Source organism: Copadichromis virginalis, linkage group LG11 (assembly GCF_057382275.1).
Source record: "Copadichromis virginalis isolate Kocher_CV1m ecotype Utaka linkage group LG11, C_Virginalis_male_GT1.1, whole genome shotgun sequence".
Classification (NCBI taxonomy): domain Eukaryota; kingdom Metazoa; phylum Chordata; class Actinopteri; order Cichliformes; family Cichlidae; genus Copadichromis; species Copadichromis virginalis.
The window spans coordinates 234,530-241,610 of NC_140628.1; the positions used below are offsets into that span (position 1 = coordinate 234,530).

Genomic DNA, 7,081 nt, shown 5'->3' on the forward strand with positions numbered 1-7,081 from the left:
ACAATACAAATCTAACATTCCCCCGTTTTTGACCTTTATGCTAGAAAGTTCCCAGTTATGCATACCTCATGTCTGACAGTTTCAATGTAAACATTTTTTACTCAGCATATGTCAAATCACCCTAAATTACTGTAAAAGTTACACAGTTTAATAAATGTATTAGCAGTTATCCCATTCATTGAGCTCATCTCATGGCAAACTGCATCTTACGAGCAAACAAAGAAATTGTTAATTTAATAGTGAAAATAAAAAAGTAACATTTTCAAAAACATCTCAGCTTGGTAATGCTTCCTCCAGGTGTGCACATCACATGCCTCTCTGCAGAGTGGTTTGAGTTCTGCAGGGCGTCATGAATGTCTCTTCCAGTTGTTTCCATCGTTGTCCATAGGACCAGAGTCCAAATGTATGTAGAATAAACATTCAAACATACCAGTTGGTTTTGTTGTTTGTCAACATGGTTCTCAGCTATTTCCAAAGCTGCAGACCTCTCAGCACTCTAGTTTTATGGCCTCTCATTACCTCACTTCAGGCCTTCGTCCTGTGAGGGGGATATTTATGACTCCTTCATTGTCCTTCATTGTCCATACTCTGCAGAAAACACCTCTGTGGAAAGGGTGCAGGGTTGTCTTACTGCTATTATGATCCCAGCAGCCTTCAGAGTGTCATCGTATGCACAGTACAGTGGCACAGCGTTAGGTGATGTTCATAGGAAACTGCTGTTATCACCACCATAGCTTCTGGTTCCTGTGCTTTCACAGAATCATGATGTCATCCTCGAACTCCTTCTACGCTGTCGATGGAGCTTGGCACGCTCCTCATCCCCTGAGTGTTTATGTTCCAACGCTGCTGAAGGTTTAAGGCAGAGCACGTCGTACACCTTAGTCGTCTTCCTCAGCGTCAATATTGAATCTTTCATTTTATTTAAAATCTCCTGGAAGCTCAGTAGCACAGCTCTCTGTGTGATGTCTGCTGTGCTGAAGATGATCTCTGATCCTCCTGAAGCCTCTCTCCTGGCCTCAGCTCCCATCTTGTGGACGATCCTCTCCTCTATTTTGCAGGCAGTTTCATGGTCCTTGCTGTGGCTCCAAGGTCTGATCTCATGATGGGCCCCAACCAGCTTGATCTTTGACCTCAACCACTGCCTGGCTGTCAGCTATGCCTGGAATGGTTCACGCTTCTCACTGGGTCTCTAAAGATTTCTCAGGAGATTACTGCTGCACCTGTATTTCCTTGCTAAGAAGAAAAACTTCTATTTGGAGAGCATGTCAACAATCATCAAACCGCATTCTCTAGTTCAGTGAACTTCACTTATAGGCCATCAAAGCCTCATCTGAACATGGATGCACCACTTGCATAGGTTTAATATTTGTAAATAAAACGGCTAATCACACAAATCACTGCAACAATAATAAAAAACATTGTTTAATGTTAATCCTTGGACTCCACCTCTTGACGCATGGACATTCCCATGTGTCAACTCACCAAACCTGGATCCCTGTCTTAAAGAAAAAGATTAGCTAGATCATATCCCAGGCAACATCAGGGCATCTCCTCCCCTGGAGCAGCACCACCCTGGACCTATAACCCTGCAATGAAAATGTTAGTGTGCTTTGCATATTAAGTTTGCTTAACACCTGGCTCTCCCAGGAGCCTGCATACACACCATCATGGCCTGGAAAACAAAATCTGGAAGTGAAATCAAACTTCATACCTGTAAACAATTGTATCATAAGGACAAGAAGCATTCAACATCAGCAAGACAAGTGTCATGTGCAGGTTTTCTCAAATCAGTAAACTACAATCATTTTCATAAGTCGCCTCAGACATGGATCATCCCATGTACTCAGGCAACATCAATGTAATCGGTGACTGCTCTTAAGCAAAGTCACTCCACTCATATATTATTTATTATTATTATGGGCTCAAAGTGGCCAGCAAAGAGCCCACAACAAACTATTCCATAAACACGTAAACTCTTATTTGTTTCACTCATGTCACTTGTCCGTTTCAGCTGAATCTTCCACAGCATTCTCAAAGAAACTAACATTAGCAATACACATTGACTGTAGTCAGACAGAGGTCAGACACAGGTCAACAGGTTCCAGAGGTGCCATAAAAACACCATAAAGTTAGCCATCTATAGCTGTGGAAAGAAGTAACACCAGTTCTCAACACAGGAAATTTCACACATGTTATTCACATTACCAAAGTACCCTTCACATTTTCCCATCAACACAATGCAACAGCATCACCACTCATAACCTGTAAACACAGTTTTCCTCACACATAAACCCAGAAATCCTGTAGTAGGAAAAAACATCAACCAGTTGTCCTGGTATAAATCGCATCATCAATTCACATGAAGAACTGGCATGCTGTAAGAAAAGAAAATGCAAATATTAGCGCTTGCGCAGGCGTATGCATACTTTGTCACAGTTATCTCTGTGAGCAACACAAGCCTATGAATAACACACCTGATAAATGCACAGACACAGAAAATGGCATTTAAAAGGTTAAATCATCATGCAACCTCGAGTGTTGCTGTCATCTTTCTGCTCCTGTAAAAGGAAACACATGGGTTCATCTGCACCTTTGTCAGGTGGGGGTTAGCTTCACACAATCATGTTCAGTCAGTCAGTCAGTTATTTTAAAATTCTTACTCATTCACTCAGTGGTTCCTTCTTTTGCTAATTGTGGAAATTATCATCGCATTCGTTTCCACGCTCAGCAAAACGACGTTATTTCAAAAAGAAAAATAATTTAGACTGGATTTCCTCGTTGAATCCTTTTTGGGGGGGGACTCTCATTTCCTAATTGTCCCAAATAAGTGGCTTCCTCCTGAACCCATTTTAAATGTGGAGAAACTCACTTGCAACAATTTTCTTGACGACGTGTAACGCTTTTAATTCCCGACTTGCAGATCTGCTCAAAGAAAAGAAATTCACAAGCAAAAATCAGTGCTTGTTCAAAAATGAAAAATAAAAAATAACAGAGATTATCAAACCAAACTCTCAGTGCACTGTGAAAGTATCAAAATAAAAAGGCCTTGTTAAGTCATGACACAAACTCCTCATCATCTTCACAACAGGAGAAGAATCATCAGCTAGATTCACTCCAAACCAACCATCAGCTGCACAACACACAACATAACCCTAATGTCATATTAGCTATGAGTTTAATCACCCGGTCTGTGCTCTTCACTCATTTAAGCCACAGATCTATTTTATTCAATTTTCCTTTTTTCCCTTCATCATAAAACATGTGACATGCTGTCATGCACTTCACAAAAGACGTTTGTTCTGATGTATTCAGAGTTGTGTATCTAAATACAGGATTCACTCGCACATCAAAACAGGAAACTCAGTGTTTTAGAGTCTCCACTCAACACACAACAAACTCCAACACATCTCATTCACTCGTGCTAGAATTCAATCACCTTTCATTAATCTAAAACCGATCAACTAATTTGCATATCAGCTATTAACCCACTAAGTTGACAGGACGACAGAAATGCATGTTCAAAATAGTATCACAAAAGACAATTTCCCTCATACAGTAAATTACATGTGCTGCCTCAATCAAGCAGGAAGCTTCTCCCAATTTACCATTTTAACACTAAATTTATTGTCTGATCACTGGTTGGTCAAACCAGGATCTTTTTTCCCACAAAAGTTAAACTGTTGTCCTGCAACCTGGAGAGTCAATTTTTTGCATTGGATAAATTCAGTATTTAATAACAAGTGTCTGCTAAATTGACACTATTTTAACACTGATGAAAGATAACAAGCTAATTTTCATTACATGTGTTTGTGTTATTAGGCAGGTCTAATGCATGTCTGTGGAGCTGCATCTCCAGCAGAGCATGTTCTTAAAGCTGCCTTTCCTACACATTTCTCTGCTATTATTTAATCATTTCTTAACTAATGTGCTATGAGTCTTCATGAGTCATTTTGTGTTTGGAATTGTTAGTAGGGTTAATGCATGTTCTGCTTGTGTGTGTGTGATTTTGTATATGTTTCTATTTTCGCAATGTTTCAGACTCCGTCTCAATTTTCCAACTTAAGCAGTCAGTTTTCTTTTCCCCAGGTTTGCTAACCCAAATTTTGATTTCCCACATTTAATAATTCCTATGTGTTCTCACCTAGTCTTCTCACTCTGTTGTCCTCTCCCACTTCAACAGTCCCGGCAGTTCTCCTTCAGCTTTGTCCTGTCTAGTAGCTGAAGTGCTGCTGCTGCCTTCTTGGGCGACTTCTTAGCAGCTGCTGCCGGTTTCTTGGCTTTGGCCGCGGCGGGCTTCTTGGCTTTGCTCTCAGTAGCCTTGTTCATCTTGAAGGATCCGGAGGTCCTGGTGCCCTTGGTCTGCACCAGAGTGCCCTTCGCCACCAGACTCTTGATGGCGGTCTTGACACGGGCCTTGTTCTTGTCCACATCGTAGCCTCCGGCAGCCAGAGCCTTCTTGAGAGCGGCCACGGACAGGCCGTTGCGCTCCTTGGAAGCGGCCACGGCTTTCACAATCAGCTCGCCCACGCTGAGGCCGACCTTCTTGGGCTTGGAAGTCATCGTCTTCTTCTTCTTGGCCTGAACCTCGGCGCAGGGCGTGTTTATGATGGAGCCTTTCCCACCACAGCGCTGGCACGTTGAACGCATCATGAAGGGTCCATTTCTTTCATGTCGCTAGCCGCATGTGGCTTGCCCGAGTCACTCAGTCCTTTTTGAGCATTTCAACATGCTGCCGCCGCAGACCCTGGCCTCAGATCCAGCAAGTTTAGCGTGCTGATCTCCAAAAAAGTCCCGAAGGCCAGAAAGACGTCAAATAAGTGTCTCGTGCTGAGAACTCAAACAAAAACTCCTCTTCACGCTGCCATCTTGCTCGCCCCTCCGTGAAATTCAACCAATCAGACAGGAAGATGGGTTTGCTTTCTTCTTCTGCTGCTGTTTATCCACATTGCTGCTGCTTTGCTGGGACTTTTTGTGCTCAGGACTTGCTGCTGTCTCTTTATCATGTTATTGCTTTGGAGCTGCATTCCTTGTCTTCAGGGAGGGGTGAGAGCTTGCTTGCTTGTGAGGTTGAGAGACACATGGCACTGTAAATAAGTCAGCCAGAAACTTGGCCTGCATGTTTCCAATGATGTTAAACTATAACTTTCTTCCGACTGTTGCATGTGGAAAATTGATACAGGTCTGCTTTTCACCTGAAAGTGACAAACTAAGACATTTCATTATTATCATCACTGCTTAATCAACACACATCTCTCTCTCTCTCTCTCTGTCTGTGTTTGTGTGAACAATCCTTTCTTAAAAGCAGAAAATGACATTGTAGTTGTTTTTCGGCTGATCAACACAAAACCTTTTTCCTATGATTATTTCTCTTCGTCTACAATGTAGTAATTTGTCTCTTTTTCACTCTTTTTTTTTTCTTCACAATAGCTGGTGGTCTACAAAATCACCGCTCTCACTCACAATCAGAGGCAATCACTTTTGCACAGTGCACAAAAACACTGTGATGTCAGACACATTCACACTCACTTTTTCATCTGCATAAATAAATCATATGGCTGGAGATATGTGCCATGGTGATCCATAAGCATGATCACCAGTTTATTTAATTATTTTTAATCCAACAAAACAAACACACACACGAGTCAAGGTGCAGAAAAACTGCTCATGGAAACGCTGCACACTCTCTGTTTCCCTCTCTTTGAGTAGTTCTCAGACAGCTCTTGATCTGATAATGTGTAGCTTGCTCATCAGCTCAAAAAACAAAAACAAAACTGCAACGCGACATCACACAGTAGTTGCATGCTCTGCCCACAGTGGCAAAGTCTTACACTTACATATTCAACACAGCTTCTCCATCATGTATTTTTAGATGTTTCATACAGGGTTGAGCATATTAGTTGTTTTCACAGATGTGCTCTATATCTCAACAATGGCTCATAACAAGACGACAGTCTTTCACACAGGTCAAGTGCCTCTATGCACTTCATTAGTTTAAATATTTACCTATATCACTTCACCTCACATGTCATTGTACTGAATTTAAGCAACCACAAGTTTAATGTAGGTTACTTTTAACAACTATCCACCTCAATGGTTTGGCACACAGGCTGTTAACATTTTGTGTCAGGAAGGGGTGGGGGGAAAGCCACCCACCAGAGCACAGCTGCTGATGTGGGCTGGCCTTTTCCACACACTCTTCAAGGCTGGTGTGTTTTCTGAAAACTTCTAACATTTGAATCTCTTCCATTTATAAGCCTGCGATTAACCGCACGGCTCAGGTCCGCGTGAAACCCGCGCGACCGCATTCGCGTGCACCCACGCAGCTGTGGAGCCTTCGCTCTCTCTCTTTTATACATAAATACTTTGTGCTGCCAGGAGCAAAGTCCAGCACAAACGTCTTTCTCCCTCTAACTCACTCTTGGTTGCTTAGAAACCCATGATAACAACAACAGTCGGTGTTACAGACCACGTGTTCTGCTCCGCACACACTCACACAACAACAACAACAAAAACGACGACGACGACAACAATGACAACAACACAAAATAGGCCTACTCCGGACTCACACCGGACCGCTCGGGACCCTGACCCAGTTGTGGGACGCTCACCCACTCGCGCGACAAAACCCAATGAAGGGACGCTCGGGACACACACCCAGGGCGATTTCAAAACCGGACACTCACCGGACGCTTGGGACCCTTGGGCGATTTAACCAAAACTTCTTTTTCGGGACACTAACCCAGTTATCGCTCCACAAAGCAGCGAACTTCTCAACGCCTCACAAAATGGCGGAGACTGCACAACGACACGGTTATAGAGTCGGCCTCTTTAAACTTACTTGGCGTTGCTTAGCGTGTAATATCAGCCTGAATCCCGCCGATCGCCATTCATCGAGGAGAAAGACAGACAGCGAATCCACAGGAACTTCCTGGCTGACGTCAGTCTTTCAGCGTGCCTCCCCCCCCTCGGTGAATGCGATCCCAGGGAGCCGGCATCGAAGGACCAATTAATGTTAGGTTTGTAGCTTGAACCTATTCGCTGGAACGTTAAGACAATATAATTACACTGCAAGCAAGACGCA

At 43.1% G+C, this 7,081-nt stretch overlaps 1 pseudogene; it reads right to left on the reverse strand.

Moving 5' to 3' along the window:
- Window positions 1–1,286: 1,286 nt before the first annotated feature.
- Window positions 1,287–5,624, reverse strand: LOC146697880 (histone H1 pseudogene; annotated as a pseudogene).
- Between the last annotated feature and the right edge of the window lie 1,457 nt (window positions 5,625–7,081).